Here is a 26,442-nt window from a genome sequence, read left to right on the forward strand (position 1 = left end):
ATCCAGGAAAGTTCTCTGGTGTTCTTTCTCAGTCAAGTCCCACAATCTTGTCCCTATATATAACCAGAACCACACTTTTTTAAAACCATAGCTTTGATTTGACTGCTCTAGAACTTTTTTTAAAAAATTGAGGAAAAAAGACAATGTGCACTCTTTTGGGTAAGGAATTTCCACTTAGATTGATAAGTGGTTTTCAAATTCACCCATGTTGTTGCATATAATCAGTAGTCTGTGCCTTCCTCGTGATGAGTAATGTGTCCTCCTGTGAATAGACCCCAGTTAGCATCTTTTAACTTGGGGTATTTCAAACTTTTGGCTGATATAATCATTCTGTGTGGGTCTTCTCTTGTGAACATATGTTTTTATTTCTCTTGGGAAAATAACTAATATTTGAATTTCTGATCATTGCCTACATATATCTTTAATTCTATGAGAAGCTGATATAACTTTTTTCAAAGCAGTTATACTTTTTAATTTTTATACCAACAATGTTTAAGAGTTTCAGTTGCTCCATGTTTGGTGTTATTATTAATTTTTTTACACTTTGTCCATCTGACATCCTGGGAGGGGCATAGTAGTATCTCATTGTGGTCTATTTACATTTCTATCATAAATAATAATATTAAACACTTTTAAGGTGCTTATTGTCCATGCTTGTATCCTCTTTTCTGAACTGACTATTCAACATTTGCCTATTTTTTACCAGATTTTTCTGTCATTTTATTATTGAATTGTGGGAGTTTTTCATATACCTCAAATAAATTCACTTCTTCAATCCTCCCAGGAAACACTTTATAATCAAGGAGGGAATTTCCAGTGTAAAAAGCAAAAATAAAAGCACACTATTCTAGAATTAATAATTAATCTGGAGGATCTGTAGTATTTAGACAAGATTGATATGAAAAGTTATTTGCTTTAGAATTGTAATTTAGAAGGAAGTCATATCACTAAATACATGTCAGCAACAGCAGCATGTAGCTCAAGCAAAATAACAACAAAAACGAGGAAACCCAAATTTTAAGTAAAGTCATTTTAATTTTTATTAAAATCATTACCTTATTAAATGCTTGTGAATAACATTTTTGTATAATGACATATGGAGAAATTCTCTTCAGCTGTGTTTCATTTATTGTTTCCCCAGTACTAAAAACTATCACTTATTAATTTCTAATGCCAATTGTTTTTTAAGCATGTACATTATTACTTATTATAAATAACAACAATGCTGTACTAATAGGTTTTTAATGAAAAGTAAATAATTGCCCCATTAATATCTACACACTACGATTTATTTCTCATGAGCTTAATCCTCAATTTGGCTTGCAATCTAGTTATTGGATTCTAAATTATGTTTATTGGTTTTATTTTATATGCAAGCAATAATCTTATAAATACATTGACGTTCATGATCACTGTTTACATGGCCTAAATTGCTATATTTTTTCTGATTTTTGGAAACTGATCCTCTAATTATGGGATAATTACTATTCAGTGATAGAGTAATTATAAAGTAATTGCTAAGTCATTATTGAGTAATAACATTGTAACACCATGAAATTACAGGGTGGATAAATGCATGCCAATTTTTACATACTGTAGCACAGTACAGAAAATCCAATAATTATATTTCATTGCATTTGAGAAAAGCATACAATAAATCACACTAATCAGTTTTCAGTATTCATAGATATTAGCAAAATTGCTTCAAAGCAAAACCTTTATTTTCTGGTGAAAGCAAGTGGCTCATTTTTTGTGGAAAAGTTAATGGTGGAGACAGAGTACATGATAGGAGTTTAATGTTTTCTCTTTAAATATCACTGTACATATTATCTTTCACATTTAAGTAAACTATATTATACAACACAAACAAGACTTCTTAGAAAAAAACAGTGCTATTATTTTAAGTGTCGATATTCAACTGAATTGAGCACAAACAAGGAAGAACTGGCTTTTATCATTCTAATTTATATACTACATTTACATACACATTCCCACTTATGTGAAACAAACAAACAGAAAAACATACTTGAGTGGGAGAAACAGATTCAGAAACTTCAGTTACATACTTTTGCAAGGCTTCAGTGTCATAGAAGACAAACAATTCTTGGGTAAACTATTGTATATTAAAAAAGAATTTAATCCAGACAAGTAAAAGTAATCAGTGATTCTAGCTTAAGTCCTTGGTCATAAAAAAGTAACAACTATATATTATCGAGAGAATTGGAGGAATTAGAATTTGGGTTATATGTTGAGCAAAAGTATTGCGTTCATGTTAAGCTTGCTGATTGTGTTCATTATGTTGTTTTATGTTGGAGGATATACTTTGTTTTTACTTATAATATATTCTTTACTATTAATCACAGTACTCTGTCATTTAAAGGCAAAATGTCTGTTCATATGCGCATACACACTCACACTCACTTTCAGAGAGGGAGGAGAAGGGAGAGAAAACTGAGAGAGCAACAATAACAAAACCTTGACAAGCAAAAGAGAGAGAAATATATGGATGATAAATACCTAAGTGCTCATTGTAGTAGTCTTACAAATTCTTAAAATTTAATTTTAATACAAAGTTAGGGAAAATGTTTCATATATCTTTAAATGTATGAAAACTTCACTTAGTTTAACCAACATATTTTGATTAAGTAAGAAATACTCAGAGACTAAGATAGGATCTCTTTCGTTCAGCAATAGTAGTTTCTTGATTAACACTGACTTGTAGAGGAATGACCACGTTATACAGATCAATCCATTACTTATCTTAAACTTGCAAGTTGCTTACTTACAGTCCCACAAAGAATTGATATACTCTGGACCATGACTTAATAAGTGTTAGAATGTTATAAGAAGACAAAAAGTGAGAAAACACAGAAGATTCAAGTAAAACTACAATGTCCGTGATGAATCAGAAGGTGCCTAAATACACGTCATTCTTTACTTAGACTTGTTTTGTCATAAGTGGCAGTACGTCTCTTAATTTGATTCAAGTTCCTTCTCATATTCCACATACATACACAAACTCCGTACATACACAGGAATATACACAATAGATGTGAATATATGTACATATAATGTCAACTTTTGGTGAGTTTGGTAGAAGAAAATTGGTATGTATGTGTAATTGATATTCTCCTCTGTCTTCTTCTAATTCTGCTTTCTCGCGACTAAATTAACCTCCTACTCAAATACACAGACACCACATACACGCACACACACATGCGTGCACTCACACAACACACAGACACACACACACACACACAGGAAAGAGAGATCTGAAGCACTCAACAAACCACCTGTGTCTTGAAAGAAGTAGCATGTCAGGTTTGTAATATCTTTGAGAATACGAGTTCCAAATTATAAAGAAATTTAATACTTCTCAGTTGAATTAGCTCTAGCAAACTCAAATTTTGGAGCTACAACTATGTCTTCTCCAAATTCTCATGGTGTCATTGAAGTCAAGGGAAAGACAAGCTTCTAAATAATTTTGTATTCATTACTTGATACAGATGTTCATATTTTGAAGAAAACTGTTTGAAATGAAAACTATTTCTTAAAAAAAAAAAACACTGAGAGTTTGATAATAGAATCAGCACCTAAATTTCAGTTATTTTACATGTTACAGATAACGTAAAAGATCCTAGCAAAACGCCTACCACAAAAGGGGCAATAATTACAAAGCTTTAATGATTATGATGGGATGTTCTTTTAGCAAATAGTACAAACTGTATTGCACTGTGTAAAAAATGATGAAATAATAAATTATATCATTGAAATATTCCATATTTATATAATCCTTAAGCCTACGAAATCACTTTATTATTGTTTACTTTCTGGAAAAAATCCACAAACATACTTTATATGTCTATTCATTTGAAATACACAAGTCTACATTAACATATGTAGAGGAAATCTGAATTAGAAATAAATCAGTGAAGGTCATGTTGAAGTTAGCCTTCTTGAGGTATAAGTAAGATCCATATTTCTATGAAGATGCAGTCATGGAGAGTTAAAGATTTATCAAAGGGTGATTAAGTTAAAATATCATAGAACTTCCACTTCTAACTACTTCTTACTAGTTAATTAAATCTTTTTAAATAAAACAGTACAAAGAGTTAACAAGATGACGAGGCACTTTTCATCTGCAAATAAGAAGAGAAAGAGGTTGGAGAGGAGTGACTACAGGATTTAAGATTACCCTTGCCCTGGGTATTGCCAGTCTATAAGAGGTGACTGAAAGACTGAACCATATTTTTGACAGTGTCTTAGTCCATTGGGCTGCCATTTAAATTACTGTAGACTGAGTGGCTTAAACAATAAACATTTATTTCTTACACTGCTGAAGGCCGGGAAATCGAAGATGTAGGAGTTGGCAGATCCAGTGCCTGGTGTGGTCCTGCCCCCCCCCCACCATCCCCAAGTTCGTAGATGACCGTCCTCTTGCTGTGTCCTCGCCTGGCGGAGAGCAGAGACAGAGAAAGCAAACTCATGACTTTTTATCAGGGCAACTAATCCCATTCATGAAGGCTCTACCCTCATGAGCTAGTTATCGTTCACTTCTGAATAGCATCACATGGGGGTTAGGATTTCATCATATAAATCCGGGGGGCACAAACAGTAAGTCTATAACGTACGGCCTCATGGAACTAAGACAGTACAAGCAGAAGCAGAGGCCAAATAAAGCAACTCGATCTTGGTAAACCACCTTCCTCCTGGGCTCCAAAAGGCTTGACTCTAAAAGTTAAATTGGATGGAATAAAATCAGCTTTCATTCATAATGAAGTCTACTTTGAAATATTACGAATAGCCCAGAAAAATCTCAAACCCTGGATCAAGTTAAATTAAGATTCTGAAAATCTACAGATGACAAGCAGGGGTGAAGAAGAATCCTTTTCTAGAAAAAAAATAGTGGCATAGGAAACGTCGTCCTAATCCTCAGATTACTGCTACAAATACTTTTTCAATGACGCTGTGCTGCACACACAGTGAAAAGTAACCACACAAAGAGGCGGTAAGATAACATGAGCGAGAACTTGAGAAGTGAGAACAAAGAGATACATAGAAATTTTAAATATTGGAATTATCAGACTTCAACTGAAGATAAAAATATGTATTTATACATTAAAGGAGATAAAAGCTAAGCTTCAACAACTGGGCAGAGAACCAGAAACAATAAAAAGGGACTTAAGCATATTGAAGAAAAATCTTTACAGAATTTATTGCAGTGAATGATATAATGATTTAAAACGAAAGCTCATCGGACATACTTAATCGCATATTACACGAGATGAAAGAGAAATAACAAATTGGAAGCTTGGCCAGAACAAACAAAAGCTGGATGCAGCATTTGGAGACAGAAATTGGGAAATTTTTATATAGGAGAAAAGAAACAAAGAGGATATAGAAAAGCAGTAACATATGTTTAGTTAGAATTTCAGAAGTAGAGAAGCATGTTAATGAGACAGAAGTAATAGAGGAGACAGCATTTGAGAATTTTAAAAAATGCATGAATACTACTAGTCCATTGTTTCAGGAAGTTTTATGATGCTAGGTAGGGTGAATGCAATGAAATCTACACTTAAATTATCAAAATAAAACTAGAGAAATCCAGAATCAGGAGACCCATCAGTACCGGGCAGGAGGCCTACAGGACCGTGACGCAGAGGACGGGTGGTGGCTGGGCACAGAGACAGTATCCGGCCACCAGGCCAGGCAGCCGGAGCGCGTGTGGTCAGGAGGAGGCCGCCGGTGTGGGAGGGCACCTTGTGCTCCCTAGAGGTTCAGAGAAGGAAGACCTGGCTCTGAGACATGGACATCCAGGGACTGTGGAGTCTGACCTGGACTTACCTCCTGCCTTGCAGGGCACTGGGGGCTGTTCGCAGGGGAACTTTGGCAGCACTTCTGATCGGCCTGCTCCCGATGCCCAGGCTCTGCTGTCCTGGCTTCTGCTGCTGCCGGCTGAGGGCCAGGGGCGGGTGCTGCCAGGGCTACATGCAGAGATACCCCCCAATGTAGCAAAGCGGGCTGGGCCCAGGGGGCTGTTTATTGCCTTTCACACCCCTCTGCCTTTCCAGATGTGGGACCAGAGCCTTCCCCAGACCCCTACAGATGAAACCAAAAGCCCACCCGGCTGTGTTCATGCCTTCCGGTCCTTCAAAGTTCTGAGTCTTCTCCAAGGCCTTGTGTGTGTTGTGGTCGTATGTTTTGTGTTGGTGAATGAGGTCAGGTTTGTGCAACTTTGCACAAATGAATACATAAAAGTGGAAAAAAAATTCATTGTCAACAGCCAAAAAAAAAAAAATGGAAGGGGGTAGTAAGCCAGATACAAAAGGAAAAGTATTACATGACTTCAGTTACATGAAATATCTATAGTAGGCAAACTCATAGAGACAGGAAATAGATTCCAAGTACTGAGGGGGATGGAGGAATTTATTGCTTAATGGGTACAGAATTCCTGTTTTATGAAAAAGTTTTGGGAAAAGTGTTGCACAGCGTTGTTAATGTAATTAATGCCACTGGATTGTACACTTAAAATGTCTAATAGGGCAATTTTTTGTTATGACATTTCATCACAGTTAAAATATACATAACAAAAATAGTCCTGTAAGTATTTTTGTAAGTATCTGTAATTAAAAATTCTTGTCAAATAAAAACTTAGATAGCTTCACTCCCAAGTTCTATCTAATATTTAAGGAATAAGTATGTCGGTGATGCTGATTTTACAAACTCTGCCAGAGAAGAGAGCAACAAGATATATTCAGCCATCATTTATGGGCCAGCATAACCTTGATCCTAAGACCCAACAAAGACAATAAAACACACCAAAAAATATATTCTAATGCCACTCGTAAAATTAGGTGCAAACATCCTAACTCAAGTAGCAAAGAGTAAGTTTGACAAATACATCACAGAAAATGCATCGAGACCAAGTTAGGGCTATGACAGGTCCACAAGTGTTTATTTCATGTTAGGGAAGAAATACCTAGAATTCACCACATAAGCAGAATAAACAATACAAAATCATAGAAACATATGTAATAAATGGAAAGCAATCTTATAACCACTAGGCAGAGAATAGAACTTTCTTATTTTGATGAAGAATACCTAACTTCCATCAGTGATCATAGATGATGTGGTTGTGTAAGCAAACCTAAGTGTAAAAGACAGAAGTATCACCTTTTATAATGTACAAAAATACCTTCAATAAGCAGGACAAGGAAGTACTATCCATACGGAAGAGTTTGATAAATTTGATTGAAAATTAAGAATGATCTCCCCAAATAACACCGTTAGAATCATTAAGATACAAGTTAAGACTGGAAGAAGATATTTGCAACATACGCACTAATAAGGAAAACATATCAGTAATATGTAAATTGAGATGCATGAATTTTTTATACATCAGGAAGGTGATGCAAAACCCAGCAGGGCAGCAGACTTAAACAGGTACTTCTGAAAGAAGAACTATAAATGGTCAATAAATATAGACAAAAACTTCTCATAAAATTCAAAGTCACAATGATATACCATACACAACTATTTAAAAAGATAAAAAGAAACGAAGATGGCAAATGCAGGCTATGATATATAACAAGAGCTTTCATTCATAGCTGATCGGTGTGTAATTGTCCTAATTATTTTGGAAAACAGTTTGCTATTGTCTAGTAAAATGAAGAGCCACGACGCTCTATTGTTTCAACCCTGCTCCAGCTTTTACCCTACAAAGCTGAATGCAGTATTGCACCATCAGACATAAACAAAAATAATCAAACCATGTTACTTATAATAGCTCTTTAATAGAAACAGTCTAAACACTCAAAAATAATAGCATCAATTCGTAAATAGTGGTATATGCATCCAGAGAAATACAGTCCAGTATAAAAATGAACAACTAGTACTACTGCAGGGAACCCCATGGATAAATCTTGAAAACAAAGGTTGAAGACAAGAATCCAGGCAAAAGAAAATTCATGTTTGATGTCATTTACATAGACTTTAAAAATAGGTAAGACTAATTGAATGAAGGTGGAGGAAAGGTTCATACTTTCAGTTGTAAGATACTGAGTACTAGGGATGTCACGTACAACGTGATTAATACAAACAACTCTGCTGTATGTTATATATGAAAATTGTTAAGGAAGTAAATCCTAAGTGTTCTCATCACAAGGAAAAACTATTTTTCCTTTTCCTTTTATTGTGTATATGTGTGTGTGTGTGTATATATATGTATGTATGTATATATACATATATACACACATGTGAGATGATGGATATCCTCTAAACTGATTGTGGTAATCATTTCATGATATATTGAAGTCAGATCATTATGCTGTACGCCTTAAACTTACAGTGCTGTATGCCAATTATATCTCAATAAAACTGGGAGAAAAAATAAATTAATTAAAAATAGTCAAGACTGAAAGAATGGGTTTAAAATGAATAGTTAGGTGGTAAAAATTATTAAAAAAACAACAAGCAAACAGGGGAGTAATTAATGTAAAATAAAGGATATGGAAAAAGAGGAGGCTATGATTGCCATGGGCATGAGGACTAACGTCTGGGATGTTAGTAACGTTCTCTTTCTGGGATGTGATTACATGAGCGTTCTCTTTATCACAATGTGTTAAGCTGTACAGTTATGTTTTATACACTTTTGCAGGCATTGTACTTCACAAAATATAAAAATCTAGGTACACAATTACACATTCTACTTATACACACCTGTGTGTGTGTGTGTGTATTGTGTGGTGTGTGTCAAGCTAAGGCAGGCAGCGGGCTTGGAAAATCATGAGGCAAGTGTCATGGCTTTATTCTGGATGGATCTAAAGGGGATGCATGAGTGAATTATGTGTGAATCATAGGTGAAATACGTCCTCCCTTATCACAGACATCTCATTTTTCACTAGTCAGGAAATGCTGTTCGCAGTCACAAACTCCTGATTATAAAAAGATTTTTCTCTTGGTGTTCTGATGTCAGTGAGTGGCAAACACCATGTAACTGCCACCCAGTTAACATCAGTCATTTTGGCTGCCTCCAGCACCTTGCTCTTACACTATTAAATGCTTCAGAGCCCTATTCTGTTTGCCTGTGTACACTCCAGGTGACATCATTGCTCTCTTTTCTACTCCAGTTGCCATTCTTAGTTCAAATTCTCATCACCTCCAATCTTAATGCCTACAATGGCCTCAATCCCTGACTCCAAGTTCTCTATACTGCCTGAGTATTCTACATACCAATGTGAATTACTGCATTAAGATTAATATTAATAGTATTCATCCATAGAAAGCTTTTACTGCCAATTTCTGAGATAAATATTTTATACTTCGTCTTTTGAACTTGATTTAATCCTTTATCATCCTAATGATGTTGTATTTACAAGTCAGAAAAATCGTCAAAGAAATATTAATTGCCAAAATTCACACATTTCGGGACTCAAACCCAAGGCCCCTGCTCTAAGTAGCATGATCTATTTCTTTTATGCTTTCAAAATATGGTAAAATAAAATAAGAAGGTTTTTACATACCCAGCATCATCTGGTACTCATAATCTTCCATGATCTGGCCCCAGTCCATAATTTCAGCCTTTCTCCAACTGTTTCCTTTCAAGTAGACTCTATTCACAATTCAAGTTATATGTTCTGTGCTTTTGTAACAACTGTTCTTTTCCACCTGTCCATGTCATCTCAGTTCTCCACTTAAGATGCCATCTGTCTGTCAAGTCCTATGCTTATGTGATCTCCTCTCTGAATCCTTCAGTGACATGTCAGTAAGAACCATCTCTCTTTGCACTGTCCTTCCCTAGGACTCTGTAGTACCTTTATGACACTGGTTTTTTAAGTTGCATTATAATTTGTGCACATGCTCTTGCCTGGACTTTGGAATGTGGCTTGCAAAAGCCTTCTTGATGTGCCACCTGCCTCTCTCTCTCATCTCCTCTTCATCCTACGTCTGTTCACTCCATCCGATCCCAGCCTGCTGATTTCTTGCCGATCCCCTAAGGCAGGTCTTTTGCCTCTGCATCGGCCTCGACTTTGCATTCTCCCAGCCCCCATCATTCTATCCCCACCTTCCTACTCCCATGGGGAATCCTGCCTCTTCTTCAGACCGTGAAACAAATTATGTCTTTCAAGGGTGCCTTCCTTCTGGTCCCGGAACCTAGCAATGGCCCCTTCTCTTGCTGTGTACTCTCATGTCCCTTTCTATTATTCCTTCATAGATTTTTATCACAATCTGTGGAATTGTTTCTCTAATTTCTTTCTCCTTCACTGTACTATCACTGCCTAAGAAGACAGACCGCCTCATTTTCCCCTCTTTTTTTCTAATCCAATCCTCAGTGCCTCGCCCATGTCAGGATCATCGTAATTACTCAGTAAGTATTACTTGAATGGTCAGTTTCTTGTGGACACGTACGGTGATGTCTTTTGTACCACCCTGAAATGTATGGGTTCATAAATAGATTTTCATAATGAGAGGAGCACACTGCTTAAAAATTCAGGTAAGGTTTAAGCAGAACAGAATTGTTCCTTTATAGGTTGAAAACTGATTTGATCTCAGTTCCTTTCTAAGTAATGGAAAATATGCAGGCCTATCTAAATGGGATGGGACTATCTATCTAAATGCGGTTACGTAGAGGACAATCTCCATGCATCAGGTTTTATTTATCCTGTTTTAGATATGGCTCCTCTAGTAAGGAAACATAAAGCTTATGCATCATTCTATTTCTTTTTTTATCCAATTTTCCTCCATTCAGCTTTTATCTACATTTCATATATTTGCTAATATCTGCCTGCTTCCCTTTTCACTGTCAGTTACTTGGCAATATAATCTTTATTGCATTGTAATAATTTTAACGCCTTCCATACCTAACTTGCAGGACCTGCTCATAAATTAGCGAATCTGTGCCCCTGATGTATTTGTATTAATACCATTTTTCCATCCTGGCCTCTCCATCTGTCTCCATCACCTGTCTTTTCCTTTTTGTGTCCCTCTGTCTTATCTGCCAGCTAGTGTTTTACTAATGTTTTTCAGTCTTTTCTGCCTTCCAGGATAATCTGTATATCTCCTGGTAAATTGCTCAGCTGTGGATTTCTGTTAGTGGAAACTCAGTCATGGGCATTTTAACTTGAGGCTTCAGAGTGGCAGTTGGCAGTAGAACCATATACCCTTAAAATGGCCTTGGGTCCAGCCTCAGATACACTGGAGAGTCTTGGACAAAGGTTTCTCTTGTAGTTCTAACTTCAGTGGTGTTTGGAGTTTTTTTAAATGTTTTTATTAGCTATTCATATGACATCTCCTTTCTAAAACTACATAGAAACAGTATTTAACTGAAGCCTGTTCCCTTTTGTTCCATTTTCCCTTTGACCCATTTTTCTATTTCTCTCTCTCTCTTTCTTTCCTTAAAGAACCGAGTTTCCTGCAGAATTGACTGATCCAAATAGCATTCTATTAACCTGAGAAGAGGCTTGATTTTTACATTTTCAAGAAAAAAATTAGAACCATTCTAATAAACTCTGTCCCCTCTAGGACTAAAGATATCTAATACTTCAAGAATATAAGGAAATAATTTTTTTCATCTCCTAGGAAAAGCATCAGTGTTCACGGTTTGTGACCAGAACCTCTGTTTGGAACATAACTGCAGTGTAGGGGAACTAAGATAAACTATGATGCAAATGTAACCAAATGGGAAGTGAATGAAGCCTCTGACATAATAAATCTAATAGCCAAGAAATGTCAAAAGACCCAGTTTACCGTCTGTGTGGGAACTAGGCTCAAGTAAGGATCCTTGAGAAGTCACGACTGTATTGTGGGTGTCGAGAAAGTTGGGCATCATGCCTTTGAAATTGGGAAAAAGCTGACCTTCATTGAGCAGTTAGAAATCACTGATGGCTAACTGATGGAAGAGAAGAGAAATTTGGCAAAGTCAAAAGACATTCTAGAGGGGAGGGATAAATTGAGAGTTTGGGATTAGCAGATGCAACCTACCATATACAGAAGAGATAAACAACAAGGTCCTACTATATAGCACAAGAAACTGTATTCAGTAACTTGTAATAACCTTTATAATGAAAAAGAATATATGTGTATAACTGAATCATTATGTTGTACACCAGAAACTAACACAACATTGTAAATCAACTATACTTCAATAAAAAGGACATTCTAAAGGTCTCTCCCATTTATCCTCCTCCTCTGTCTTCCATTTCACTCCTACTTTCTCCCCGTCTCCTCCACCTCCTCCTCCTACTCACTGTCTCTCTCTCTGTGTGTCTCTCTCTCATTGGTTAGAATTTTATCAAGCTCCATCCAGATTTAACTTCTGGGAAATAATACTTTTCGATAGACATTTACCCTAAAGTATAAGCTGAGAATTAAACCCAAAGAAATTTTCATACCAATGTGGTTGATTTCCCTTGGGATAAAAGGTAAGGTGATGTTAAATTTAAAAATAGCTGTCAGTCAAATGTTGTTTTCATAATTTGTTGAAATGATTTAGTATTCCAGTGTCACAGGTTTCTCCCCTCTGTCCCTTGTTGATTACTGCATTGTCAGTTGAAAACGAAGCCAGCTGTGGGAATTAGTCTCATTTACTCTCTGGGTGATATCTCAGTTGATAAGCTTATATCATATTCTGCTTCATACTTACTGGAATAAAATTCTTTTCAGCAATCAGTATGTGACTTTTTACCGTCACATTCTGTTATTATTTATTAAATTGTCACAGATAATTAATGAATACTGTTCTGAAAATCCATCTTTATTTTCTTCAGCCTTTCCTGTAAGACAGAATTGGAATAACAATTGCAGACATCTAATTTTATAAAGTAATCTTACAAATAGGACCTATTTCAGCTAATGTTTATTTAGTTAGGCCTTCCCTGATAATTTCATTGTAGTTTGTAAATTTTAAAAATATATTTTTCAAAAAGTACATACTTTAAAAAAAAAACAGTGATACTCAACTCATACTGTGTATAACTTCTAGATCTACAACAAAACACCTATTTTAATCTCATGTGCTTAGTAGTAGCAATGGATCAAATATTCACTCATTATACTTAGTCTTTAATGGACTAATATGGCAGCTTATGGTAGCTTGGTGGACAAATGGACAAGTCTAGAACTAGCCAAAGCCTGGAAATAAGACAGGTTTCTGGCAAAATGGAATAGCCTGAACTCACCAGCAGGCAGAAATCATAGTCATGGATAAGACGCTGTCAGAGTGAAGAAGGAAGGGAATATTTTAGCGGTATGGTGTAGATAAGAGTTGAGGATGGTAAGCAGACATTTTTGATGTTGGAGATATGGCAAAACATAGGAACTCAATGAGGTATTTATAAATTAATAGGCTCACTAGAGAAAGTCTGGGTCATAGTGTAGGAAGAAATTGGGTATCAAGCAGGGCTCCAAGCATAAAGGAAAATGAGATGGAACCTATTTTATCTGTCTTACAAATGAAATAAAGCGAGCTCAACAAAATACGCTGGCTTTACAGGCATTGTGAGGTAGAATGTGGATGTCGATCCGTATCGTTTAACTATAAATCCCAACTAAAAATCAATTGTATCAGTTGTCTCTACTTAACAATAATGAAAACAACAATAATCGTAGTCACTGAATGAAAACAAACTCTTCGTTAGACATTTCCTACATTCTGTATCTAATTCATATAATGATTCAGTAAGTATCCCCATTTTGGAGGTAAGGAAACTAAAGATAAGAGAGGTAGAGAATTAAATCCATGACCACCTGATTCCAGGGACCAAGCTTGTAATCACTTATTATAAAAATCTCCCGCTAGTAAATCTCTGGACTAGAATTTGAGTGTGCATCTGCGATGAAAATGCAGTTTGCAGTTGTGCCTTTTAGTGAGTGCTCTCCTTGGCTTGGGGCTTGGCTTGCCTGGCTTTTCTAACGATTAGGCTCAAAGTCACCTCGTCCATACCTGACCATTACCTGGAGTAGTCCAGGTGGCCCACCCTCCCTACCTTGGTCTCACCGAGTGTATTTTCTTCATAACACTTTATTTTAGCTAAAATGATCTTATTTAGGTATTTGCTTACACAAGTCACATCACACAAAATAATTTAATGTAGTATATAATAGAAGTATTTCACATATGTGAGGAAGACAGTTATTCAATAAAACATTATGTATATCACAAATCAATTCTATATAAAGAGACTGACAACAGAAGTAAAATCTTTGAAATGTAGGAATATTTCAGTAATTATAAAACCTCTAGAGGAAACTAGCCTAAATTTAAAAGCAATGAAGGAAATTGTAAGAAAAAGTTTGAAACTCACATATGTCAAAAAAGCAATGACCAAAAAAAGAGAAAAAATGGAATATAAAAATCCTAAAATAAAGCATCCTAAAATAAAACAATCATATGCAATTTCTTGCTTATAAATCATCAAAGATTTAAAATATAAAATATTCAATGTTAGTGTTATAAATCTCGTATCGCTGTGGGAGGCAAAAATACTTAGAAAAACACTTTGGCAGCACCTTACAAATTTGAGATTTTAACACCATTACATAAACACTAATCTAATAAAATAATCTAAAACTAGAAAAAATTTTCATATCCAAGTTGTGCTTTGCAAAGTAACTTACAATTAATGAAAGAAGAAAATTCCGTAAGTATTTAACTCCAGAAGAATAGTTAAGTAAATTATGATACAGAAGCATACTTTATCCCAACGTAGTTTTTCCCCAAATCATTACTTTTTAAGGAATAAATGCACTTTAATGCTTTGAAAAGTAAAGTAAAATAGGACTTAGAATTTTCTATAGAGTGTGCTGGAATAAAAATCTCTAGAATTGTATCAAAATGTTAACATTGGTTATCTGTAGAATGTGGAACTATGATATATATGTATTTGTTTATTTATTTATTTCCTGTGCTTTCCAGACATTATACAGGTATGACTAAATTTAATTTTTTTTAATCTAAAATTCTTAATACTTATGTAATGTTTCTAATCAGCATTTATTCTTATGTTTACTCTCAGGAACGTCTTTTTATTTTATGGGCATAATATGTGATTTTATATTAAGGACTTGGCCATAAACATATTATAGGAAATTCACCAATAATATTTGTTATCTAAAGACTGGATTTTCAAAGCTTATGATTTTGGCAGATAATCATAGCTTATGCCATAAGGATTGGATGCATACAATATGCTACTCCTTCTGTTAAAATTTTTGTGTAAATGATTATTTGTATTTTTCATTACAATCAAGGTTAGAAGCATTGGCATCCATTGCCTGAATCCCTGCCAGTAGAAACTATTTCACATTTGCTTCTGACTAATCCTCTTATCACTTGGATTTAGATAAGTTTCTTTAAAAAGAAGTGAGCATTCTAGTGCTTTATTAGGAAACTATTTCATATAACACAGTAATTAATACACCTAATGTCTTGTTCTGGGCATGCTTGTCTTTGTTCCCTCTTTTAATTCTTATTTTCTGTCTAAGTTCTATGATTTTCACTCTAGTACATTGTTACTGTAGATAAGACATGGAAAAGAAGCATACATAGTATATCAAATAGCAAAAATATGATTTTCTACTTTCATAAATTAAAATTAACTGAATATTTGGAGTTACATCTCCGAAATACCCACCACATCTCAAGACTCCAAAGTTTCCTATAAGATAATTTATGAAAACCAAAAATGGGAAAAAAGCTGTATTACAAAGTTTAGAGCTATAGTGGGTGATGGAAAATGATATTGAAGGTCTTAGAAATTAAACTTAATTCAGTAAAAGACTAGAAGAAGTGAACAGAATGTCTTTATAGAAGAAAAAAGTAAAGGTTATTTGGAAAAAAGGAACTGAATGTTTAGATGACTGATTGTCATTGAAATAAAATATTTTGATTTAAAGTTAATCAGAAGTTAGTTTTTTTCAAACTCTAAAATCTATTCAGCTTTGCAAAATGAATGTTAAAACTTAATAAGCTAAATGTTTGTACTTTATATTTTAATACCAAAAGTTTGAAATATATAAATCAAATAACAGATATGAACACTTCTAGGAATATGATGGGGCATACATTTCTAAGATGACTACTCACCATTTCTCTACCACAAATGAAACAACTAAAATGTACTTTAGATTGCTCACTTTTTTTGTCTGTAAAAATAACTTCCCAGATAAGTGGTGTCACAAACAATAATTTCACAGACCAGAGAAGGGATATAAAATGGAATAGAATTGAAGAGTTGTTAATAACAACTTGACATGCAATCAAAATAGCTAGTTTCTATTTGAGGAGAAGGGACCAGCAAAGCCTAAATATGTAGGAAAAAGGAATCCTCAAAGCAAACATACACCTTCCATTATGTAGTCTGAAAAGTTCATAGACTAGAGCCCAGGGGGATTTATAGAGAGATTTCAAGAGGCTAAATAAGAGTGACTAAGGAGGATTGTCACTAGAAGTGTCCTTTAAATAAGCTTAAGTTCTAGAACTCAACCATTGAGCTCCCCTAGGGCCCGTGAGAGATGGGAATGACAACACAAATAGTGGTCTAAGAAGCAAGGCTGTTGGCTGTGCGGCTGTGGTTAGATACTAAGTTGACTAGGAGATATTAAACCTGACCAAAGTATATTTTAATTCATAGGAAACATTATTCATATTTACAATAGCTATGATAAGAAAGTGATTGAAATTTTTTAAAGTAATAATTCAAGATATTTAATTTCATGTTTCATAGGAGGACAGTTATAAGTGCCAAGTAAGTGAGAGCAATTTTGGGCACACCATCTACTTCTGATCATTTACTTATGGTTCTTAGGGCTTTGTCTGTTACCTAGGGGGAAGTATTATATACTGAGTCCTCCAGAAATTAAGTTAATGAAATTCATGGAGGTATATGGTATCATATAGCAATGTTGAGAATGACTCTAGCAGTATGATTTTCACTTACATGGAAAAAGGAAATGTATTATGATTCTACAATAAGCAACCTCAAGGAAATGTATGGTTATGCATTACAGAAAATACCACAGATACAGGAGTTTGAAGATTGCTGAGAGAAAATCCTTCATATGAAATTTTATCTAATGGTAACTTTTTGTTACAAATTAGGTCATGTATTATTATGATAATCTTTGTTGGATGGAATATTAAGATATTAATATTAAGATAAAATGGTCATGCCAGAGAAAGAGGTAACTTAGGACAAAAGGGTTCAAACTTTATGTGTATATATATATATATATATATATATATATATATATATATATAATTCTATATATATGTATAGAATTTAGGAAAACTGACTCCTGAGACCTTAAGTCATGGAAATAGAGTTCAATTCCAAAAAGACATAGTGATGAAGAGTTACCAAATGACCAATGTGATCATCCTTTATGCAGTTTTTTTTTCAAGCTTGCTATATAAACTTAAAAGTTTTGAAACACACTAAGTATTAAGAAACTTTGAGACCTATTTCATGAAGCTTAGTGGTAAAGGAATTTTTCAGAGATATCCAAAAAATATTATCACAAATACAGTTAAAACTACAAAAAAGCAAAAACAAATGAACAAAAACAATGAAGTTCTCCTTTGGGGAGGAATTTCTCTAAATGAGGGTACAGGTTTTCAGAGGAAAGATGTTGAGATGTGTGACCTGATGACTGGTCTCAGAAGAATGAAAATAAAAGGCCTAACACGGAGGAAAAAAAGGTGTGCTACAGTCAAAGCCATGTAAGTGGGAAGAAAGAAAGAAACTATTAAAAGCTGTACACACACGTATACAGACCAGAGAAGGGATATAAAACACACACACACACACACACACACACACACACACACACTCACATAAGATCAGGAATGATAGCATTAAAGTAAGACAACCTGAATAAACCTTCCAAAACTGTAAGCACCAGTCTTAAGTTGGTTCACTGGTTAATTCAACTTAAGGATGAAATTATACCAATTCTCCGTAATCCCTTGCAGAGGCTAGAAGCAGAAGAAATATTCAGTCTATGACGCTAACATCGCCCTAATGCCAAAATAAGATGAGACATTTCAAGAAAATTGCTATAGACCAATATAGATGCAAATAAATATAGTTGCAAAAATCCTGAACAAAATATTAATACGTTCAATTCAACACTGTATAATAATAATTATACACCATAACCAAGTGTGATTTATTACAGATTCAAGGCTGATCAACATTTTAAAATCAATTAGTGTAACATAACAAAAGACTAAAAAAGAAAAAATATATTATCATATAAATAGACACCAAAAATGGTGCTTTTTTAAACATTTTTATTGATTTATAATCATTTTACAATGGTGTGTCAAATTCCAGTGTAGAGCACAATTTTTTCAGTTATACATGAACGTACATAAATATTCATTGTCACATTCCTTTCTCTTTGAGCTACCGTAAGATCTTGTATATATTTCCCTGTGCTGTACAGTATAATCTTGACAAAATCCAACACCCATTCATGATTAAAAATACCATCACATAGTTATCAGAATGGCCGAAATCTGGAGCACTGACAACACCAAATGCTGATGAGGATGGGAGCATTTAAACACGACTCAGAGAGAGAAGAAATGAAATGAAATGAGTATAAGCCAATGGGAGGTATTAGGGGTTCCCACAAAACTCCAGACAGCACATGGATGTTTACAGCAGCTCTGTGCAGAATTGCCAAAAGTTGGAAGCAACCAACATGTTCTTCAGTAGGTGCATGAGTAAAGGATGGCATATGCAGACAAGGGACTGTTATTTGGCACTAAGAATAAATGAGCTATCAAGACATTAAAAAAAAAAGCCATGAAGGAATCTTAAATGCTTATTACCAAGTGAGATAGTCAAATCTGACAAGCCTACATACTGTGTGATTCCAACTGTATGACATTCTGAAAAAGACAAAAAATGGAAACATTGTTTTTACCATCAGTAATTGTTAACTGATGAAGCCTGAGAAGGATGACTAGCAGAGGGGTTTTAGGGCAGTGAAAATACTCTGTATCATGTTATAATAATGGATGCATGCCTTTATACATTGTCCAAACCCAGAGAATGCACAACATCAAGAGTGAACTGTGAAGTGAACTGTGGACTTTGGATGAGTATAATGTGTCAGTGTAAGTTTCTCAGTTGTAAAAAAATGTACCTATGATGGGAGATGTTTATACTGGGGAAGATTATGCATGTGTGTGGGGCAAGGGTATGTAGGAAATCTCTGCACCTTCCTCTTAATTTTTTTGAACTTAAAATTTCTCTAAAAATTAAAGTTTTAAAAGTGCTATTATCAGCTCTCACTTCCCACGGATAGCTCCTATATATACTAGCTTCTATAACTGATATTTGTGTCTTTCTTTATCTTGTTGAGGTCTGCCCACCCTGGAGCTTCAAAAGCAAGAGGTCTAAAACCAGGTAGAAAACTTTTATTTCATTACAAGTTGAATTGTGTTTTTCCAAAATTCCCATGTAGAAGTCCTGACCCGCAGTACCTCACAATGTGATGTTTTTTGGAAGCTGAGTTCTTGCAGATATAATCACTTAGGGTGAGATCATGCTGGAGTAGCCAGGGTCCCCTAAGCCAACATGACAGGTGTCTTTATAAAAGAGGGAAATTTGGAGATAAACACATGCACAAGGAGAGCACTATTTAAAGATGAAGGCTGAGATCTACAAGCCAAAGAAAGCCAAAAATTGCCAGCAAACCACCTCAAGCTGTGAGAGAGGGATGGGACATGTTTTCCTTTACAGCCCTCAGAAGTAGCCGACCCTGCTGATGCACTGCTCTGCCAGCCTCTGGCCTCCAGAGCTGTAAGACAATATATCTCTGTTATTTAAGCCACCCAGTTTGTCATACGTTTTGTTATGTCAGCCTCAGGAAACTAATATATAGGCATGGCTCATTTTATTGCACTTCACAGATGTTGTATTTTTTCACAAATTGAAGGTTTGGGGCAACCTCGAGTCAAACAAGACTACCGAAGTTATTTTTTCCAACAGCATTTATTCACTTCATATATCTGTGTCACGTTTTGGTAATTCCCACAATATTTCAAAAATTTCAGTATTACTGTGTGTTTATGGTGATCTGGGGGCAGTAATCTTTGATGATACTATTGTAATTATTTGGGGACACCACAGACCACACCTGTGTAAGAGGTGAACTTAATCGATGAATATGGTGTGTGTTCTGACTGCTCCACTGACCGGCTGTCCTCCCATCTCTCACCCTCTCCTTGGACCTCTCTATTCCCTGAGACACAACAATATTGAAATTAAGCCAGTTGAAACCTCTACAATCCCCTGTAAGTGTTCAAGTGAAAGGAGTCCAAAGTCTCTCGGGTTATACCAAAAGCTAGAAATGATAAAGTGTGTTGAAAGCTGAAATAACCCCAAACCTAGACCTCTTGTGCCAAACAGTTGGCCAAGTTGTTCAAGCCAAGGACAAGTTCTTGAAGGAAATTGGAAGGTGCTGCTCCAGGGAACACAGATAGGATGAGAAAGGGGAATAACCTTATTGCTTACACGGAGGAGGTTTCAGTGATCCGGACAGAAGATCAAACAAGCCACGGCATTCTCTGAAGCCAAAACCTAATCCAGGGCAAGGCTCTAACTCCCTTCAGTGCTGGGAAGGCTGAGAGAGGTGAGGAAGCTGCAGAAGAAGTTGGAAGCCAGCAGAGGTTGGTTCATGAGGTTTAAGGAGAGAAGCCATCCCCCGTCACATAACAGTGCAAGTTGAAGCAGCCAGTGCTGATGCAAAAGCTGCAGCAAGTCATCCAGAAGATCGAGCTCAGCTGATTCATGAAATGCTAGTAAGAGATACCTCCCCACTTCGAAGTTCAGTAACAGCCCGCCATGACTTTGACCGCCAACCATGTAATCATTGATCCTTAAGGTTTGCTCTCCCCTCCCCTCCATCTCTCTTTCTCTCTTCCTCTCTCAAACGCACACCCAAAGAAAACTTTGTACACGTTTAAAAAATGTTCATTTGAGAGCAGTGCTGCTGCTTTCACAACGAGGGGGTGCCCGCTGTGCTGCTGAAGTGGAGGTATTACGATAAGGTTATATTTTGACAGGGCTTTTTATAGTTTATCCCAAGGGATGTGATGTTACGTACATACATGTGTGTGTATGTGTGTGTGAAAGTGCTCCTAGGAAACACTGTGCGTTTACATCGTTATGAACAGCTGTCGAGATAGAGATTTGGGAGATTTTTATTATTTATTTAATTTTTCTTTTATTATTTTTCTAATTTTTATTTAATTTTAATGAAAATCATTTTTAAATTAAAATAATACCAAATAATTTTACTTTCAAGCCTGTTCTTTACTTTCATGGTCCAGATCTACTGGCTAGACATGGAATCCAGATAAAGTCATGCAGTCTTTTTGTTACAATGGTTTCACTCACACAGAGAAATTTACGAAAAAAATCACACAAATGCATTTATTTTTAACACTGAATATTACCTTTAAGGTAGCTTAAATGCTAATCAAAAGAGTATTGAAGCATTTATTCTTTTAGATTACAGCGGAAGACATAAAATAAACTACTTATTGAATCCTATGTAACATAAGAGAAAAGAACTAAAGACCATGAAATGAGAGTTGGCAAATGTAAATCCTGTCATTTAAGAATAAACAGAAATTGCTGTTTTGTTTTCTTCGTTTGTGTATTTGGTTTTAACTTTAAATCCCAATGTGATAGAGAATGTTTGATATATAAAATGTCAAATAAAAATCTTTTTACTTTTGGAACTGTGCTCATACCAGAGCTTTCTTCAGTGACCTGCACCAGAAAAATACTTCAAATTGTACCTAAAACAACATGCAGGTGAAAAATATCTAATTTTATTGCTTCAGTAACTCAAAAAATGGAGAATGGAATTTCACCAAATTTTCAGTGAAAATCCTCATTTAGGAATGAGGAGGAAAATGATGATGAATTTCAAGCCAACACATTTTTGAAGGCTGTAAGTGGCTGCAAATAGGACTTATCAAAAAATGCCTCCTCAGCTCCTGCAATAGAGTGATGGCATGAAGCTGTAATAAGCACAATCAATTTTTATTAAACAAAAATGAAAAAAAACCCTGTAAGTTCTTTTGTCAATCACATCATTACTGGAGTCATCTCCAAGATACATAATCCTTTGAATGTAAGTGATTTTCTCCAGTTTTTTTCTTTCTCTTTTCTTTTTTAAGTTTTGGTAATACAGCTTTCACTAAGCATTTTTAGAAACAAACCCCCCAAGCCTACTTTTAATTAATAAAACCACCGCGATCTTTGACTATTGACACATCGGTATAAGACTAACAATTTGTCATGCCTTTAATCCTCATTTATATACACCTTTTTGTTTGCTTGTTACCTCCCGGAAATAGCAGCTTAGGTAATGCAAGAGGTTGGACATTTGAGCCTTAAACATGACATGTGTATCATGTTTACTTTGTGGTTTTAGCTTTATATGAATATCACTAATATTTGTCTTATCGAGCATCATCACCGTCATCATTATGGTCATCACTATTGAAGTGCTTAAATCGTGTTATTTTGTATTTGCAAAGTACTTTAAACATTGTTTCTATTTGGTGTCAAAGAACATTCACATTAAGCCCCTAGGACTCTAGTTGTGGAATGTCAGAGAGGAACCAGTGAGAGCAGTCTGTTAAGTAAATCTGCATCTAACAAAGAGCAAACTTATTTCAAGGGTCAAAGAAAAATTGTACAAGAGGAGAAGACTTTATTCAAGACCATTGCAGTAGGGTTCAAGACTGTTTCAATAAGAGCGAGAGATTGAGCTCATCTGAAACAAAAGACCAGGGGGGATTTTAAACGCTGGCGTGAGTTAATGGACAAATACTGGAGCCCTTTAGAGGGAAGTTTGGTGAATGTGATGACTGGGTCTGTGTTTGCTAATTGGTGCTTTATGAAAGGTAGTTTCCTGATCTCCAACAGTGACTAGGAAACAGGGGCCCTGTCATTCTTGATGATTCTGTTGCAAAGAAGGGATGGCTCCTAATTCCCTGAGAAAGACATGCCTGGATTGTAGAAGATTTACATCTTTAAGAGGTACAGAAAGAATTTATGATCGCAGGTTTTCTGAAGTAAATGATCTAAGGAAAGGAAGGTCAGGGCCTCTAGGCAGAAAGATACCTGCTTAAAGTTTAGTCAAGCTGAGGGGAACGTTAAGACCATCTTGGTAACAAGTAAAAATTGCATTTGGTTGTTCATAAGAATGGCCAGTCTGTCTTCCAAAAAATATGTAATATTTGATACTATTATCTCTGTTTTACCGAAGCATTTTTCTGAGTGTGTGCATTCGGGTGTATCTTAATTAGGTTAATTAAGGTACCCAAATCATTGTCTTGTTAACACGTCATATAAAACCGCGTACATGTTGATAGACTAAGACAAATAACCTAAATATTTGCCTGTTCTTCCTCATTTTAAAAGATTGATTATAGTTAATGATACCACCTTATCAGGGCATGGGACAAGATCAGAATAAAACTTATGACCAAACTTAGCATCAAAATAACACCGTACATTTTCTAATCTGTTTGTGTTACAGTACAATGTGGGCTAAATCCTGATGGGATTTATTTCTTAATATTCATGTGGGAAATTATATGGATAAAGTTTGCATAGTAGATTTCTAACAACTATGTCATAATGACAAGACTTCCCAAATTGTGTTTACCTAATGCCTGTGCGTGTTTGTATATATGTGCATGTGTATTTATACACATGTGCTTTAAATAGTGGCCATTAATTTTCGTGGTTTTTGGAAAAACTTTGGGTCTTAGTTCTAGGTGGACCTGGGTGAGTCACAGCTCTGTCAGCCACTAGCTATGACATATTGGAGAGGCCATCCAGTCCATCTGACTCGTTTTCCTTATCAGTAAAATGATGTTGATGATTATGGCACATTTTATTTCTAAAGATGGCTACAGCCGTATCTCCTCTCCCACATGCTTTTTGCAGTGCTACCTTGCCACACTCCCATTAAGAACTGCGTTGTGTCATTTTTTTTAAGATTCCACATGTAAGTGATATCATATGGTATTTGTCTTTCTCTTTCTGGCTTACTTCACTTAGTATGATAACCTCTGGGTAAATCCATGTTGCTGCAAATGGCATCATTTTATTCTGTTTTATGGCTGAGTAGCACTCCATTGTATATATGTAGCACAACTTCTCTATCCAGTCATGTGCTGATGGACATTTAGGTTGCTTCTATGTCTTGGCTGTTGTAAATAGTGCTGCTGTGAACATTGGGGTCCATGTATCTGCTGAATAAGAGTTTTCTCTGGATATATGTCCAAGAGTGGGATCAGTGGATCACCTGCAGAAACAGACTCACAGACATCGAAAACAAACTTACGGTTACCCAAGGGGAAAGGTGTGGGAGAAGGGTAAATGAGGAGTTCGGGATTTGCAGATACAAACTACTATATATAAAACAGATTAATAACCAGGTCCAGAGTATGTCATAAGGAACTATATTCAATATCTTGTGATAAGCTATAATGGAAAAGAATATGAAAAATAATCGATACATATAAATGTGTAATTGAATCACTGTGCTGTATACTAGAAACTAACACCACATTGCAAATCAACTACACTTCAATTAAAAAACAAAGTCAAGTCCTATTTCCATCCTCTTAAAAATGGGTAGGATTTGTTGCTTCTACAAATAGCCATCGCTGGGTGGAACCTTCAGTTAGCCTCTTAGCTTCTGCTTCTTGCTCCTTGGAAGCTGGCTACTATGTAAGAAGTGTGACTACCTTGGAACCACCTTGCTCTGAGAAACCAAACCACTTGCATAGGATGAAATCCCACATGGAGAGAAAGAGTGGGTCAGGAAAATTGATGTGTCCGCCCTGAGAATGAAGAGACTATTCGGCTAAGACCAGTTGAGGCTTCACATGCTCTCAGCACCAGGGGTTTTCCCATTGCAGCCCCGTGTGAAATCCGAAGAGAGGTCTATCCAGTGGAGACCAGTCAACCTGCAGAAGTGTGAAAGCTAATACTAAACTGTTGTTTTCAGCCACTGTGTTTCAGGTAATTCATTATGCCAGCAAGAGGTAATTTCAAAAGTATCTAATTGTTCATTTGTGTCTATTAATGCGATGTATGCAAATGACTTTATATATAAGATATTATTATTAGTCCTAGATACGCTTCAAAATTTCAAGATGGCTATCTTTACTGAATGAAAAATAATACTAGTATTTTTCTCAAACATTTAATTTTCTTATCATTAGCTATATTTTTTCATCCTTCTCCATGGCTTTTCAGGATCTTTAACCACCAGTGATTAAAACTAATCAAAGTAAGCATTTTGAAGTGTTCTAAACAATCAACAACAACAAACAAGAAGTTAAGATAGATAGAGCATGCATTAGTTTGCTAGGTCTGCCATAAAGAAAATACATAATCTGAGTGGCTTAAACAACAGGAATTTATTTTCTCACGATTCTGGAGGCTGGAAATCAGAGACCTAGGTGTTGGTCACAGGCTTGCTTGCTTCTGAGGCCTCTGTCCTTGGATTTGTAGACGCCTTCTCCCCGCCTGGGTCTTCACATGGTCTTTCCTCTGCGCGCACCTGTGTCCAGATCTCTTCTGATAAGGACACCGGTCACGTTAGATTAGTCACGTTGGATGTGACCTCATTTTATCTTAATTACTTCTTTAACTTCATCGCATGTTGAGGTATGAGAGTCAGGACTTACATGTATGAATTTTGAGGGAATACAATTTTTGCTGTTAAGATAATTTACTTTGAAGATGATCATCTTCACTGAAATTGAAAGTAATACTATTATTTTTAAACAATGAACAACAAGTGCAGTCAAATGAAATGGAACCTATAAAAGGAGTTGAAGCTGTTGTTTGAAGTATCTGGGAAAGGGCTCGACAGGCTTTCAGTGGGGTAACCATTTATGACTGCCAGCCACTTAGCTGGACCTGGATTCTCCCTCTAAATTCTCTGCCTACTAGAGATACACAAGAAAATAAAATTTCACAACCTACATACTAATATTGGATCATTATGATGTGTGACATATATAGCCCTATCTTAACAACTGTTGTTGAAATTTGCAAATTGGCTACCATGCTTTGTAGCTACTTTTGTTAAGAGATAAAGTTTTGTTCTCTCTTCTTCCCCTTCGTTCCTTGTATCTGCCCAGTCTGTGACTTCCTCTGAGCATACATAGTGTCAGTCCCCACACATTTTTTATTTTACGCCTTGTGGCTTCTGCTCTTGATGTTTCTGGGAGCCCAGACACCAGATAACATGATCCTGGAATTGCCTACTGGTTGATGTCAGAGAAACCATGTGTAGGGGAGAAAAACCATCCCAAATAAGTATATCCTAGACCAACCCAGTCTCCACGTGACCCAGAAGCGAACCCAGGCGTCTGAGTGAGCCCAT

This window comes from Vicugna pacos, chromosome 10 (genome assembly GCF_048564905.1).
Source record: "Vicugna pacos chromosome 10, VicPac4, whole genome shotgun sequence".
Lineage (NCBI taxonomy): Eukaryota > Metazoa > Chordata > Mammalia > Artiodactyla > Camelidae > Vicugna > Vicugna pacos.